General features: G+C 48.0%; 2 long non-coding RNA genes across 3 annotated transcripts in view; one reads left to right on the forward strand and one right to left on the reverse strand.

Annotated features, from left to right (window-relative positions):
- LOC134948800 (uncharacterized) overlaps positions 1-15,724 on the reverse strand; it is a 62,811-nt gene extending 47,087 nt beyond the window's left edge. The window contains exon 1 of one of the 2 annotated variants that reach the window (XR_010183027.1): positions 15,639-15,724. This is a non-coding gene — a long non-coding RNA (uncharacterized LOC134948800). Of the gene's footprint in view, positions 1-15,625 lie in introns of both variants that reach the window. The other variant, XR_010183026.1, reaches the window with a different exon arrangement.
- The window catches only part of LOC134948799 (uncharacterized), a 110,936-nt gene continuing 109,130 nt past the window's right edge, over positions 15,669-17,474 (forward strand). The window contains exon 1 of the long non-coding RNA XR_010183025.1: positions 15,669-15,879. This is a non-coding gene — a long non-coding RNA (uncharacterized LOC134948799). The remainder of the gene's footprint in view (positions 15,880-17,474) is intronic.

Here is a 17,474-nt window from a genome sequence, read left to right on the forward strand (position 1 = left end):
CCGCACTTGGGATGGGCGCCCAGCATCCACTACGGACTACGAGAAATAGAATTATCGGTAAGTAAATTCTTATTTTCTCTGACGTCCTAAGTGGATGCTGGGGACTCCGTCAGGACCATGGGGATTATACCAAAGCTCCCAAACGGGCGGGAGAGTGCGGATGACTCTGCAGCACCGAGTGAGAGAACTCCAGGTCCTCCTCAGCCAGGGTGTGCCCCTGACCAAGTAGCAGCTCGGCAAAGTTGTAAAGCCGAGACCCCTCGGGCAGCCGCCCAAGATGAGCCCACCTTCCTTGTGGAATGGGCATTTACATATTTTGGCTGTGGCAGGCCTGCCACAGAATGTGCAAGCTGAATTGTACTACACATCCAACTAGCAATCGTCTGCTTAGAAGCAAGAGCATCCAGTTTGTTAGGTGCATACAGGATAACAGCAAGTCAGTTTTCCTGACTCCAGCCGTCCTGGAAACCTATATTTTCAGGGCCCTGACAACATCTAGCAACTTGGAGTCCTCCAAGTCCCTAGTAGCCGCAGGTACCACAATAAGCTGGTTCAGGTGAAACGCTGACACCACCTTAGGGAGAAACTGGGGACGAGTCCGCAGCTCTGCCCTGTCCGAATGGACAATCAGATATGGGCTTTTGTGAGACAAAGCCGCCAATTCTGACACTCGCCTGGCCGAGGCCAGGGCCAACATCATGGTCACTTTCCATGTGAGATATTTCAAATCCACAGATTTGAGCGGTTTAAACCAATGTGATTTGAGGAATCCCAGAACTACGTTGAGATCCCACAGTGCCACTGGAGGCACAAAAGGGGGTTGTATATGCAGTACTCCCTTGACAAACTTCTGGACTTCAGGAACTGAAGCCAATTCTTTCTGGAAGAAAATCGACAGGGCCGAAATTTGAACCTTAATGGACCCCAATTTGAGGCCCATAGACACTCCTGTTTGCAGGAAATGCAGGAATCGACCGAGTTGAAATTTCTTCGTGGGACCTTCCTGGCCTCACACCACGCAACATATTTTCGCCACATGTGGTGATAATGTTGTGCGGTCACCTCCTTCCTGGCTTTGACCAGGGTAGGAATGACCTCTTCCGGAATGCCTTTTTCCCTTAGGATCCGGCGTTCAACCGCCATGCCGTCAAACGCAGCCGCGGTAAGTCTTGGAACAGACATGGTACTTGCTGAAGCAAATCCCTTCTTAGCGGCAGAGGCCATGAGTCCTCTGTGAGCATCTCTTGAAGTTCCGGGTACCAAGTCCTTCTTGGCCAATCCGGACCCACGAGTATAGTTCTTACTCCTCTACGTCTTATAATTCTCAGTACCTTAGGTATGAGAAGCAGAGGAGGGAACACATACACCGACTGGTACACCCACGGTGTTACCAGAACGTCCACAGCTATTGCCTGAGGGTCTCTTGACCTGGCGCAATACCTGTCCAGTTTTTTGTTCAGGCGGGACGCCATCATGTCCACCTTTGGTCTTTCCCAACGGTTCACAATCATGTGGAAGACTTCCCGATGAAGTCCCCACTCTCCCGGGTGGAGGTCGTGCTGAGGAAGTCTGCTTCCCAGTTGTCCACTCCCGGAATGAACACTGCTGACAGTGCTATCACATGATTTTCCGCCCAGCGAAGAATCCTTGCAGTTTCTGCCATTGCCCTCCTGCTTCTTGTGCCGCCCTGTCTGTTTACGTGGGCGACTGCCGTGATGTTGTCCCACTGGATCAACACCGGCTGACCTTGAAGCAGAGGTCTTGCTAAGCTTAGAGCATTGTAAATTGCTCTTAGCTCCAGTATATTTATGTGGAGAGAAGTCTCCAGACTTGATCACACTCCCTGGAAATTTTTTCCTTGTGTGACTGCTCCCCAGCCTTTCAGGCTGGCATCCGTGGTCACCAGGACCCAGTCCTGAATGCCGAATCTGTGGCCCTTTAGTAGATGAGCACTCTGCAGCCACCACAGAAGAGACACCCTTGTCCTTGGAGACAGGGTTATCCGCTGATGCATCTGAAGATGCGATCCGGACCATTTTTCCAGCAGATCCCACTGAAAAGTTCTTGCGTGAAATCTGCCGAATGGAATCGCTTCGTAAGAAGCCACCATTTTTCCCAGGACCCTTGTGCAATGATGCACTGACACTTTTCCTGGTTTTAGGAGGTTCCTGACTAGCTCGGATAACTCCCTGGCTTTCTCCTCCGGGAGAAACACCTTTTTCTGGACTGTGTCCAGAATCATCCCTAGGAACAGCAGACGTGTCGTTGGAGACAGCTGCGATTTTGGAATATTTAGAATCCACCCGTGCTGTCGTAGAACTACTTGAGATAGTGCTACTCCGACCTCCAACTGTTCTCTGGACCTTGCCCTTATCAGGAGATCGTCCAAGTAAGGGATAATTAAGACGCCTTTTCTTTGAAGAAGAATCATCATTTCGGCCATTACCTTGGTAAAGACCCGGGGTGCCGTGGACAATCCAAACGGCAGCGTCTGAAACTGATAGTGACAGTTTTGTACCACGAACCTGAGGTACCCTTGGTGAGAAGGGTAAATTGGGACATGGAGGTAAGCATCCTTGATGTCCAGGGACACCATATAGTCCCCTTCTTCCTGGTTCGCTATCACTGCTCTGAGTGACTCCATCTTGATTTGAACCTTTGTATGTAAGTGTTCAAATATTTCAGATTTAGAATAGGTCTCACCGAGCCGTCTGGCTTCAGTACCACAATATAGTGTGGAATAATACCCCTTTCCTTGTTGTAGGAGGGGTACTTTGATTATCACCTGCTGGGAATACAGCTTGTGAATTGTTTCCAATACTGCCTCCCTGTCGGAGGGAGACGTTGGTAAAGCAGACTTCAGGAACCTGCGAGGGGGAGACGTCTCGAATCTCCAATCTGTACCCCTGGGATACTACTTGTAGGATCCAGGGGTCCACTTGCGAGTGAGACCACTGCGCGCTGAAACTCTTGAGACGACCCCCCACCGCACCTGAGTCCGCTTGTACGGCCCCAGCGTCATGCTGAGGACTTGGCAAAAGCGGTGGAGGGCTTCTGTTCCTGGGAATGGGCTGCCTGCTGCAGTCTTCTTCCCTTTCCTCTATCCCTGGGCAGATATGACTGGCCTTTTGCCTGCTTGCCCTTATGGGGACGAAAGGACTGAGGCTGAAAAGACGGTGTCTTTTTCTGCTGAGATGTGACTTGGGGTAAAAAAGGTGGATTTTCCAGCTGTTGCCGTGGCCACCAGGTCCGATGGACCGACCCCAAATAACTCCTCCCCTTTATACGGCAATACTTCCATGTGCCGTCTGGAATCTGCATCACCTGACCACTGTCGTGTCCATAAACATCTTCTGGCAGATATGGACATCGCACTTACTCTTGATGCCAGAGTGCAAATATCCCTCTGTGCATCTCGCATATATAGAAAAGCATCCTTTAAATGCTCTATAGTCAATAAAATACTGTCCCTGTCAAGGGTATCAATATTTTCAGTCAGGGAATCCGACCAAGCCACCCCAGCGCTGCATATCCAGGCTGAGGCGATCGCTGGTCGCAGTATAACACCAGTATGTGTGTATATACTTTTTAGGATATTTTCCAGCCTCCTATCAGCTGGCTCCTTGAGGGCGGCCGTATCTGGAGACGGTAACGCCACTTGTTTTGATAAGCGTGTGAGCGCCTTATCCACCCTAAGGGGTGTTTCCCAACGCGCCCTAACTTCTGGTGGGAAAGGGTATAACGCCAATAATTTTCTATCGGGGGAACCCACGCATCATCACACACTTCATTTAATTTATCTGATTCAGGAAAAACTACAGGTAGTTTTTTCACACCCCACATAATACCCTCTTTTGTGGTACTTGTAGTATCAGAAATATGTAACACCTCCTTCATTGCCCTTAACATGTAACGTGTGGCCCAAATGGAAAATACGTTTGTTTCTTCACCGTCGACACTGGAGTCAGTGTCCGTGTCTGTGTCTGTGTCGACCGACTGAGGTAAATGGGCGTTTTAAAGCCCCTGACGGTGTTTGAGACTCCTGGACAGGTACTAATTGCATCTCATGTCGTCAACCGACCTTGCAGCGTGTTGACATTATCACGTAATTCCCTAAATAAGCCATCCATTCCGGTGTCGACTCCCTAGAGAGTGACATCACCATTACAGGCAATTGCTCCGCCTCCTCACCAACATCGTCCTCATACATGTCGACACACACGTACCGACACACAGCACACACACAGGGAATGCTCTGATAGAGGACAGGACCCCACTAGCCCTTTGGGGAGACAGAGGGAGAGTTTGCCAGCACACACCAAAACGCTATATTATACAGGGACAACCTTATATAAGTGTTTTCCCTTATAGCATCTTAATATATAATAATATCGCCAAATAAGTGCCCCCCCTCTCTGTTTTAACCCTGTTTCTGTAGTGCAGTGCAGGGGAGAGCCTGGGAGCCTTCCTAGCAGCGGAGCTGTGTAGGAAAATGGCGCTGTGTGCTGAGGAGAATAGGCCCCGCCCCCTTTTCGGCGGGCTTCTTCTCCCGTTTTTCTGACAACCAGGCAGGGGTTAAATACATCCATATAGCCCCAGGGGCTATATGTGATGTATTTTTAGCCAGCATAGGTACTTTCATTGCTACCCAGGGCGCCCCCCCAAGCGCCCTGCACCCTCAGTGACCGTTGGTGTGAAGTGTGCTGAGAGCAATGGCGCACAGCTGCAGTGCTGTGCGCTACCTCATGAAGACTGAGAAGTCTTCAGCCGCCGATTTCTGGACCCCTTCTCTCTTCAGCATCTGCAAGGGGGTCGGCGGCGCGGCTCCGGTGACCCATCCAGGCTGTACCTGTGATCGTCCCTCTGGAGCTAGTGTCCAGTAGCCTAAGAATCCAATCCATCCTGCATGCAGGTGAGTTCACTTCTTCTCCCCTAAGTCCCTCGTTGCAGTGAGCCTGTTGCCAGCAGGACTCACTGAAAATAAAAAACCTAACAAAACTTTTACTCTAAGCAGCTCTTTAGGAGAGCCACTTAGATTGCACCCTTCTCGGCCGGGCACAAAAACCTAACTGAGGCTTGGAGGAGGGTCATAGGGGGAGGAGCCAGTGCACACCACCTGATCCTAAAGCTTTTACTTTTGTGCCCTGTCTCCTGCGGAGCCGCTATTCCCCATGGTCCTGACGGAGTCCCCAGCATCCACTTAGGACGTCAGAGAAAATATGATGAAAAACTGGATATATTCATTAACGTTTCGGGGCAGCAAGCCCCGTCCTCAGAATGAACACAGAAACATACAGACACAGACAAACTTACCCCCTTAAGTACCCCACCGTGTAGCATCGGTCCCGCCGTCTCCCGCTTCCATTACCGCGTCTCGTTCCACCAGCTGAGTCCGTCACGTCATATCCGGGAGCAGGGCTGGCGGTTGTCTAGGGAACGCAAGCATGCGTTCCACCTAGGTCCTGCGCTGCGCTCCACGGCTCCTGCACGTGGGGAGGGGCATGGTTGTGGAAGAGACTGCAGGGAAAAGAAGAAAGATTGGACGGGCCAACATTAAAAACAACACATTAGAAAAAATTAACAGATATAAAATACACTTAGAAAACCCCCCGAATGTACATACATACAATAGTGACATAAAAGGGAAAAGGAGACAACGATGATTGGCAGAAGCTCCCAATGTACCACCTACACATCCCACGTTAGACAACCGCCAGCCCTGCTCCCGGATATGACGTGACGGACTCAGCTGGTGGAACGAGACGCGGTAATGGAAGCGGGAGACGGCGGGACCGACGCTACACGGTGGGGTACTTAAGGGGGTAAGTTTGTCTGTGTCTGTATGTTTCTGTGTTCATTCTGAGGACGGGGCTTGCTGCCCCGAAACGTTAATGAATATATCCAGTTTTTCATCATATTTTCTCTGAGTGCCGTATTTATTGGATGCATATCTTTTTACTTGTTCTGGCACCGGAGACAGCTGCTTTTTGATTTAGAGTGCCGGCTGATTTTGGAAGTATATATATATATATATATATATATATATATATATATGTATTGTATGTGCATATAGTCAGGCAGGCGAATTATATCCTGTGTGCTGTGTGGTACAGAGGAGCATTGTGTTTATGTGATGTACAGGGCACAAGGGGTTAACCATGCAATTCATAGATGCACTATGTGGGGAAGCTTCTAGAGTGCCTTGAGGACAACAGGCCCGCATGCAGGGTGCAGGGGGAGAGAGGGGAGAGCGATCGAGCAGGAGGATTTACCGGCTGAGAAACAGCAGTTGGGATCCCCCAGAAGGTGTAAGGCTGGTGCAGCGGTGTCCCAGTGTGGCAGCTCCCGGCGATTAGGCAGATGCAGCCAGAGAGGAGAGGGCAGAGCTAACTAGAGGCGACGCTTCGGTGGTGTACAGGAAAGCGGAGCGGAGAGCACAGGTGAATCAACCTGTGTAAAAGCAGCAGGAGCAGCGGGCGCCGAGGTCCGGAGGAGGTTGCGGTTAGACTCTGTCGTCCAGTTAGCTGAGGTACGATCATCAGCGCCACAGCATTTAGGGGCAGACCAGCAGTTCATAGAGGAGCAGGAGGAGTCGGGGGAGTGACAAATGCTAAGTAGCTGTAAGAAATCATACACCCCACCGCCCAATTAACCCCTAACCAACTGCAGAAGATCTAGCCAGTTTCACCCCATAGAAGCATAGTGAGATAGGGGTGTTAAAATAGATATCCTAGCAGAGGAGGCAGAAGGAACACTGTACCCATCACTTTCAAGCTAATATACTGATTTTCACTGCTATGATTGTTTATGCAACAATTGCACTGCAGCGTCCTATAGACTGTAAATCCAGAGCTGTCATAGGTGTACATCCGCAGTATATAACCTATAAACTGTAAGCCCAGGGCTGCCAAACAGGAGTGGACTGTAAGTGTGGAGCAGTCTCGTGAGTGTTAGCAGGAGGACAAAACGGAGAATGCACTCATTTTGGGATACATAAATCCATATAGAGACTAGAGATGAGCGCCGGAAATTTTTCGGGTTATGTGTTTTGGTTTTGGGTTCGGTTCCGCGGCCGTGTTTTGGGTTCGACCGCGTTTTGGCAAAGCCTCACCGAATTTTTTTTGTCGGATTCGGGTGTGTTTTGGATTCGGGTGTTTTTTTCAAAAAACCCTAAAAAACAGCTTAAATCATAGAATTTGGGGGTCATTTTGATCCCAAAGTATTATTAACCTCAAAAACCATAATTTACACTCATTTTCAGTCTATTCTGAATACCTCACACCTCACAATATTATTTTTAGTCCTAAAATTTGCACCGAGGTCGCTGTCTGAGTAAGATAAGCGACCCTAGTGGCCGACACAAACACCGGGCCCATCTAGGAGTGGCACTGCAGTGTCACGCAGGATGGCCCTTCCAAAAAACCCTCCCCAAACAGCACATGACGCAAAGAAAAAAAGAGGCGCAATGAGGTAGCTGACTGTGTGAGTAAGATAAGCGACCCTAGTGGCCGACACAAACACCGGGCCCATCTAGGAGTGGCACTGCAGTGTCACGCAGGATGGCCCTTCCAAAAAACCCTCCCCAAACAGCACATGACGCAAAGAAAAAAAGAGGCGCAATGAGGTAGCTGACTGTGTGAGTAAGATAAGCAACCCTAGTGGCCGACACAAACACCGGGCCCATCTAGGAGTGGCACTGCAGTGTCACACAGGATGGCCCTTCCAAAAAACCCTCCCCAAACAGCACATGACGCAAAGAAAAAAAGAGGCGCAATGAGGTAGCTGACTGTGTGAGTAAGATAAGCGACCCTAGTGGCCGACACAAACACCGGGCCCATCTAGGAGTGGCACTGCAGTGTCACGCAGGATGGCCCTTCCAAAAAACCCTCCCCAAACAGCACATGACGCAAAGAATAAAAGAGGCGCAATGAGGTAGCTGACTGTGTGAGTAAGATAAGCGACCCTAGTGGCCGACACAAACACCGGGCCCATCTAGGAGTGGCACTGCAGTGTCACGCAGGATGGCCCTTCCAAAAAACCCTCCCCAAACAGCACATGACGCAAAGAAAAAAAGAGGCGCAATGAGGTAGCTGACTGTGTGAGTAAGATAAGCGACCCTAGTGGCCGACACAAACACCGGGCCCATCTAGGAGTGGCACTGCAGTGTCACGCAGGATGGCCCTTCCAAAAAACCCTCCCCAAACAGCACATGACGCAAAGAAAAATAAAAGAAAAAAGAGGTGCAAGATGGAATTGTCCTTGGGCCCTCCCACCCACCCTTATGTTGTATAAACAGGACATGCACACTTTAACCAACCCATCATTTCAGTGACAGGGTCTGCCACACGACTGTGACTGATATGACGGGTTGGTTTGGACCCCCCCCAAAAAAGAAGCAATTAATCTCTCCTTGCACAAACTGGCTCTACAGAGGTAAGATGTCCACCTCATCATCATCCTCCGATATATCACCGTGTACATCCCCCTCCTCACAGATTATCAATTCGTCCCCACTGGAATCCACCATCTCAGCTCCCTGTGTACTTTGTGGAGACAATTGCTGCTGGTCAATGTCTCCGCGGAGGAATTGATTATAATTCATTTTAATGAACATCATCTTCTCCACATTTTCTGGATGTAACCTCGTACGCCGATTGCTGACAAGGTGAGCGGCGGCACTAAACACTCTTTCGGAGTACACACTTGTGGGAGGGCAACTTAGGTAGAATAAAGCCAGTTTGTGCAAGGGCCTCCAAATTGCCTCTTTTTCCTGCCAGTATAAGTACGGACTGTGTGACGTGCCTACTTGGATGCGGTCACTCATATAATCCTCCACCATTCTTTCAATGTTGAGAGAATCATATGCAGTGACAGTAGACGACATGTCCGTAATCGTTGTCAGGTCCTTCAGTCCGGACCAGATGTCAGCATCAGCAGTCGCTCCAGACTGCCCTGCATCACCGCCAGCGGGTGGGCTCGGAATTCTGAGCCTTTTCCTCGCACCCCCAGTTGCGGTAGAATGTGAAGGAGGAGATGTTGACAGGTCGCGTTCCGCTTGACTTGACAATTTTCTCACCAGCAGGTCTTTCAACCCCAGCAGACTTGTGTCTGCCGGAAAGAGAGATCCAAGGTAGGCTTTAAATCTAGGATCGAGCACGGTGGCCAAAATGTAGTGCTCTGATTTCAACAGATTGACCACCCGTGAATCATTGTTAAGCGAATTAAGGGCTCCATCCACAAGTCCCACATGCCTAGCGGAATCGCTCCGTGTTAGCTCCTCCTTCAATGTCTCCAGCTTCTTCTGCAAAAGCCTGATGAGGGGAATGACCTGACTCAGGCTGGCAGTGTCTGAACTGACTTCACGTGTGGCAGGTTCAAAGGGCATCAGAACCTTGCACAACGTTGAAATCATTCTCCACTGCGCTTGAGACAGGTGCATTCCACCTCCTATATCGTGCTCAATTGTATAGGCTTGAATGGCCTTTTGCTGCTCCTCCAACCTCTGAAGCATATAGAGGGTTGAATTCCACCTCGTTACCACTTCTTGCTTCAGATGATGGCAGGGCAGGTTCAGTAGTTTTTGGTGGTGCTCCAGTCTTCTGTACGTGGTGCCTGTATGCCGAAAGTGTCCCGCAATTCTTCTGGCCACCGACAGCATCTCTTGCACGCCCCTGTCGTTTTTTTAAAAATTCTGCACCACCAAATTCAAGGTATGTGCAAAACATGGGACGTGCTGGAATTTGCCCATATTTAATGCACACACAATATTGCTGGCGTTGTCCGATGCCACAAATCCACAGGAGAGTCCAATTGGGGTAAGCCATTCCGCGATGATCTTCCTCAGTTGCCGTAAGAGGTTTTCAGCTGTGTGCGTATTCTGGAAAGCGGTGATACAAAGCGTAGCCTGCCTAGGAAAGAGTTGGCGTTTGCGAGATGCTGCTACTGGTGCCGCCGCTGCTGTTCTTGCGGCGGGAGTCCATACATCTACCCAGTGGGCTGTCACAGTCATATAGTCCTGACCCTGCCCTGCTCCACTTGTCCACATGTCCGTGGTTAAGTGGACATTGGGTACAACTGCATTTTTTAGGACACTGGTGAGTCTTTTTCTGACGTCCGTGTACATTCTCGGTATCGCCTGCCTAGAGAAGTGGAACCTAGATGGTATTTGGTAACGGGGGCACACTGCCTCAATAAATTGTCTAGTTCCCTGTGAACTAACGGCGGATACCGGACGCACGTCTAACACCAACATAGTTGTCAAGGCCTCAGTTATCCGCTTTGCAGCAGGATGACTGCTGTGATATTTCATCTTCCTCGCAAAGGACTGTTGAACAGTCAATTGCTTACTGAAGTAGTACAAGTGGGCTTACGACTTCCCCTCTGGGATGACCATCGACTCCCAGCAGCAACAACAGCAGCGCCAGCAGCAGTAGGCGTTACACGCAAGGATGCATCGGAGGAATCCCAGGCAGGAGAGGACTCGTCAGAATTGCCAGTGACATGGCCTGCAGGACTATTGGCATTCCTGGGGAAGGAGGAAATTGACACTGAGGGAGTTGGTGGGGTGGTTTGCGTGAGCTTGGTTACAAGAAGAAGGGATTTACTGGTCAGTGGACTGCTTCCGCTGTTGCCCAAAGTTTTTGAACTTGTCACTGACTTATTATGAATGCGCTGCAGGTGACGTATAAGGGAGGATGTTCCGAGGTGGTTAACGTCCTTACCCCTACTTATTACAGCTTGACAAAGGCAACACACGGCTTGACACCTGTTGTCCGCATTTCTGTTGAAATACTTCCACACCGAAGAGCTGATTTTTTTGGTATTTTCACCAGGCATGTCAGTGGCCATATTCCTCCAACGGACAACAGGTGTCTCCCCGGGTGCCTGACTTAAACAAACCACCTCACCATCAGAATCCTCCTGGTCAATTTCCTCCCCAGTGCCAGCAACACCCATATCCTCCTCATCCTGGTGTACTTCAACACTGACATCTTCAATCTGACTATCAGGAACTGGACTGCGGGTGCTCCTTCCAGCACTTGCAGGGGGCGTGCAAATGGTGGAAGGCGCATGCTCTTCACGTCCAGTGTTGGGAAGGTCAGGCATCGCAACCGACACAATTGGACTCTCCTTGTGGATTTGGGATTTCGAAGAACGCACAGTTCTTTGCGGTGCTTTTGCCAGCTTGAGTCTTTTCAGTTTTCTAGCGAGAGGCTGAGTGCTTCCATCCTCATGTGAAGCTGAACCACTAGCCATGAACATAGGCCAGGGCCTCAGCCGTTCCTTGCCACTCCGTGTGGTAAATGGCATATTGGCAAGTTTACGCTTCTCCTCCGACAATTTTATTTTAGGTTTTGGAGTCCTTTTTTTTACTGATATTTGGTGTTTTGGATTTGACATGCTCTGTACTATGACATTGGGCATCGGCCTTGGCAGACGACGTTGCTGGCATTTCATCGTCTCGGCCATGACTAGTGGCAGCAGCTTCAGCACGAGGTGGAAGTGGATCTTGATCTTTCCCTAATTTTGGAACCTCAACATTTTTGTTCTCCATATTTTAATAGGCACAACTAAAAGGCACCTCAGGTAAACAATGGAGATGGACGGATACTAGTATACAATTATGGATGGACTGCCGAGTGCCGACACAGAGGTAGCTACAGCCGTGGACTATTGTACTGTACTGTGTCTGCTGCTAATATAGACTGGATGATAATGAGATGTAGTATGTATGTATAAAGAAGAAAGAAAAAAAACCACGGGTAGGTGGTATACAATTATGGATGGACTGCCGAGTGCCGACACAGAGGTAGCTACAGCCGTGGACTACCGTACTGTGTCTGCTGCTAATATAGACTGGTTGATAATGAGATGTAGTATGTATAAAGAAGAAAGAAAAAAAAAACCACGGGTAGGTGGTATACAATTATGGACGGACTGCCGAGTGCCGACACAGAGGTAGCTACAGCCGTGGACTACCGTACTGTACTGTGTCTGCTGCTAATATAGACTGGATGATAATGAGATGTAGTATGTATAAAGAAGAAAGAAAAAAAAACCACGGGTAGGTGGTATACAATTATGGACGGACTGCCGAGTGCCGACACAGAGGTAGCTACAGCCGTGGACTATTGTACTGTACTGTGTCTGCTGCTAATATAGACTGGATGATAATGAGATGTAGTATGTATAAACAAGAAAGAAAAAAAAACCACGGGTAGGTGGTATACAATTATGGATGGACTGCCGAGTGCCGACACAGAGGTAGCTACAGCCGTGGACTACCGTACTGTACTGTGTCTGCTGCTAATATAGACTGGATGATAATGAGATGTAGTATGTATAAAGAAGAAAGAAAGAAAAAACCACGGGTAGGTGGTATACAATTATGGACGGACTGCCGAGTGCCGACACAGAGGTAGCTACAGCCGTGGACTACCGTACTGTACTGTGTCTGCTGCTAATATAGACTGGATGATAATGAGATGTAGTATGTATAAAGAAGGAAGAAAAAAAAACCACGGGTAGGTGGTATACAATTATGGATGGACTGCCGAGTGCCGACACAGAGGTAGCTACAGCCATGGACTACCGTACTGTGTCTGCTGCTAATATAGACTGGTTGATAATGAGATGTAGTATGTATAAAGAAGAAAGAAAAAAAAAACCACGGGTAGGTGGTATACAATTATGGACGGACTGCCGAGTGCCGACACAGAGGTAGCTACAGCCGTGGACTACCGTACTGTACTGTGTCTGCTGCTAATATAGACTGGATGATAATGAGATGTAGTATGTATAAAGAAGAAAGAAAAAAAAAACCACGGGTAGGTGGTATACAATTATGGACGGACTGCCGAGTGCCGACACAGAGGTAGCTACAGCCGTGGACTACCGTACTGTGTCTGCTGCTAATATAGACTGGTTGATAATGAGATGTAGTATGTATAAAGAAGAAAGAAAAAAAAAACCACGGGTAGGTGGTATACAATTATGGACGGACTGCCGAGTGCCGACACAGAGGTAGCTACAGCCGTGGACTACCGTACTGTACTGTGTCTGCTGCTAATATAGACTGGATGATAATGAGATGTAGTATGTATAAAGAAGAAAGAAAAAAAAAACCACGGGTAGGTGGTATACAATTATGGATGGACTGCCGAGTGCCGACATAGAGGTAGCTACAGCCGTGAACTACCGTACTGTGTCTGCTGCGACTGGATGATAAATAATGATATAAAAAATATATATATATCACTACTGCAGCCGGACAGGTATATATTATATAATGACGGACCTGCTGGACACTGTCTGTCAGCAGAATGAGTTTTTTATTTTATAGAATAAAAAAACACCACACAAGTCACACGACGTGTGTTTAACTTTTACAGGCAGACATTCACAATACAATATAGTATACTATATACTGGTGGTCAGGTCACTGGTCAGTCACACTGGCAGTGGCACTCCTGCAGAAAAAAAGTGTGCACTGTTTAATTTTTTAATATGTACTCCTGGCTCCTGCTATAACCTAACTGCTCCCCAGTCTCCCCCACAATTAAGCTGTGTGAGCACAGTCAGATATTATACATAGATGATGCAGCAGCACACTGGGCTGAGCACAGATATGGTATGTGACTGAGTCACTGTGTATCGTTTTTTCAGGCAGAGAACGGATTATATTAAATAATATAAAACTGCACTGGTGGTCACTGGTCAGTCACTAGTATAACTAACTAATACTATCAGCAAAATTCTGCACTCTCTGTCTGAGTACTCCTCCTAAGCTCCAGTAAATGAAGTGTCACTGTCTCACTCTGTCACTAGTATAACTAACTAATACTATCAGCAAAATTCTGCACTCTCTGTCTGAGTACTCCTCCTAAGCTCCAGTAAATGAAGTGTCACTGTCTCACTCTCACTCTCCTATCTATTTCTTCTCTAAACGGAGAGGACGCCAGCCACGTCCTCTCACTATCAATCTCAATGCACGTGTAAAATGGCGGCGACGCGCGGCTCCTTATATAGAATCCGAGTCTCGCGAGAATCCGACAGCGTCATGATGACGTTCGGGCGCGCTCGGGTTAACCGAGCAAGGCGGGAAGATCCGAGTCGCTCGGATCCGTGTAAAAAAAGCTGAAGTTCGGGCGGGTTCGGATTCCGAGGAACCGAACCCGCTCATCTCTAGAGACACTCTCAATGCGCAGACAGCAGTCATTTGGATTGACTTGGCCGGTAACGGGGTCCACCGCCTCACCTTTGTGTAACAATTACAATAACAGAAGAGACTGGGAATACAATTGCTTTGGTGGGTGAGGTGTAATTTGTTCTTGCTAAAGCTTATCCGCATATAGTGGCATATTATCTGGCTCAGTGCTGGCTAGGGACATATGCAACATCTGCTCCTACAGAATAGAGAAGGAGCAGCTAAATGGTGAATGGTCGTCAGGCTTGCCAGGACAAGTATATATATATATATATATATATATATATATATATATATATTGCTAACCGAGATTAATCGCCACTGGATAAGATATCAGTCGCGGATGTCGGAGGAAAGGTAGAGACTTCAACTAAGACGTTCGCCGACAGATATACTACTACCGAATTGCTATTGTAACCCTCCTTTCCTTTGTTTTCAGAAAAGTTGTAGATTACCTTAGCATTAAAGATGAGTGCCTCCACCCAAGCATTAATATTCAAGGACTCGCTTGGGAAAGCCCTTCGTTTAATAGTATTTATCCTTAAACAATTAATAAATGCGACACCAACCTTTTTGTCTTTCAGATCTGTCAAACACTTCTCCGTGGGGATTCCAGTAAAAGGTAGGTAACTGATTTAATATTTTATTAACACTCCAATACTATATCAGTGTCTATATACCACTTTATATCATTGGAAACATACATCGTACTAAATAATGGGTTACTGTTAATGACATGGAGATAAATTAATACAATTAATTAATATTATTATTACGAAATAAAATTAATGCTTAAACAAATAATATTTTAGAACCGGTTCTAATTAATAAACCATACCAACCCACTGGTTAACATAAGTTCCAACCCCAGTACTGACCCAAAACCCTCAGATTGAGATTTATGATAGTAGTGCTGCCCGGGTAAGTCACTTAGGCTGAAGGAGTCGTTGGTGCACTGTTGGGGCCCTTGAAGAAGCTTTCTATCCAATGTTAGTGGAGGAAGTCCCGATGCATAACTCTGAACTGGGATTTTATTAAGATGGGGATATGAAATAACTTAAATCTCCTTTATATATTTTCTTTAGATCTAGTAGCCAAATATGTATATCATCATCCGCTCCGGGATGTCAGTCAATCTTGCTTCAGTAGAGCTCCCCCAAATATGCAGTAAATAAAGAAAGTATCGTTACCAATAATAAAGGGGCTATGAGCTATCCGTGTACCCCTTCTCTCCCTTCTGTTGGATACTCTGTGTATACAGGAGATATTCAGTGGATGAGTTACTCTCTGGGATAATACAGTCTTTATTGTTTTAACTAAGAATATCCATTATAGCCTGCAGTGTAATGATTATAAAATGATCCTCAAATTGTAGGGACAGAGGACTACACTGTCTTAAGTACTCTCCCCCTGAAGTACCTTGGTAGATTACCATAAAGGAGGGATCTCCAGAAGGGCGGCCACAAAGTGCGTCACGGCTCCCCCTGCGCAATACTTTTTATCATACCGTCCATAGGGGGACCCGGAGTCCTGGCCAGCTCATCTGCAGTAGCTGGACCGGTGTAGACAGAATCCGTATACCTCAATAACCTCCGTGGTCGTAGTTTATGGGTGTCACCGTGGGGAAAGTTCAAGGCAGTGCTGTCTCCGTGTGGCCCGCCGGTCCTATTCAGGTACGATCTCTCTCCTCGGCATTGGGGGTTTACTTTCAGGGAAGCCGCCTCCTATCCCCTTCGTCCGGTCCTCCACTAGGATCTTTCCTCCTGTGGATCAAGGGCTATATCAGCAGAGGGGACTATGCAGTTCCGGTGCCGTGAGTATTTCTCCGATCCCTTTCTCCTCTGCGTCTCAGTCAGTCTCTCCTCCCGCCCGAGCCGTTTAACCGTCCATTTCGTCTCTCTCGTGCCCCTCCTAGAAGCTTCTCTCTAGCCGCTCACGCTCTCCCTCACCACCTGATAATAATGCCACGAGCCCCTCTTATATATTGAATATTATTATAACAGGCTCTTTATATCGTATTATGATATATATATCTATAAACAATGATTATTATAACTACTATAACTTTATAACTATCATTACTCTAATACCTTCCTGTTCACAGGGGGAAAGGCCATATTTCTAAATACCTATATGCATACAAAGGGCTACACTATTAAGAGGCAGTCAGTCATCGCTCTAAGGGTTAATAAAACAGAGGGGATGGTAAAAGACAGTACCCCAGGATAAAAGGTCACCCTGCACGAAGGTAGGCCATTGAGACGTAAGATACAGCAAATAGCCATTGTTCATGTCTATGACACAACGAAGGTAGGAGGAGCACGCTGTGGAGGTCATTTCCTACCCGTTAGGTGTCTCCTGAGGTTGGCTCAGCGGGCCAGGGCCAGGCTTTAGCTATGGTTATTGCTCACAGCGCTGGTTTTAGTGGCCGTATGTGTACTCATGGAGGTGCGGCGTTCTCAGCCCCGTCACGGCCGTCACCACCGCGCCTTTAGTCCTCTCCTGGATGTGCATTCTCCATGTGTCTCTGCTGTCGCTTGTGTCCCCGTGGCCGCTGTGCGCGTCTGGTCGCGTGGAGTTCTGCTGCTGTGGCCTCCGCCGCCATTGTTACACATGCTTCACAGTACTTAATTCCCCTTCAGTTCCTGTCTACAGGCGCAGCCATGATGGACTTTAGTCACATGTCATTATTCCACCTATCCTCACTTCTGCTGGAGCCCAGGTATTATGGTCAGCCAATCCCTGCTGCTCATCTGTTATAAATATCCTGTCTCCACACCCAGAAGGTTGTCAGTGCTTCCATTGTCTACCCTGTGAGTACAGTGTGCAGTTCACTGTGGACTTCTCCTGCATTTCAGCCTAACTCCCTGGTGGTTTCCTCCTGCGATGTTGTTCCAGCTCTTCAGCGTTTAAGCCCTGTGGTGCAGCCTGTCATCTTTGCTCCCGCACCCAGTGCTAACTAAGGATTATGCTCCGGCTTTCCAGGAGCCACTCTCTAGTTACCCTTTGTGTTCCTGCGAACCCCAGCTTCTTCTACAGTTCTCCTGCAAACCCCAGCTTCTTCTACAGCTCTCCTGTGAACCCCAGCTTCTTTTACAGTTCTCCTGCGAACCCCAGCTTCGCCTACAGATTTCCTGTGAACCCCAGCTTCGCCTACACTTTTTCCATGAACCCCAGCTTCATTTATTATTTACCTGAGCACCCCAGTATTATTTATAGTTCACCTGCTACTTCCAACTTCACGTTATACCTCCCCTGGTCTCCCAAG

This window comes from Pseudophryne corroboree, chromosome 8 (assembly GCF_028390025.1).
Source record: "Pseudophryne corroboree isolate aPseCor3 chromosome 8, aPseCor3.hap2, whole genome shotgun sequence".
NCBI lineage: Eukaryota > Metazoa > Chordata > Amphibia > Anura > Myobatrachidae > Pseudophryne > Pseudophryne corroboree.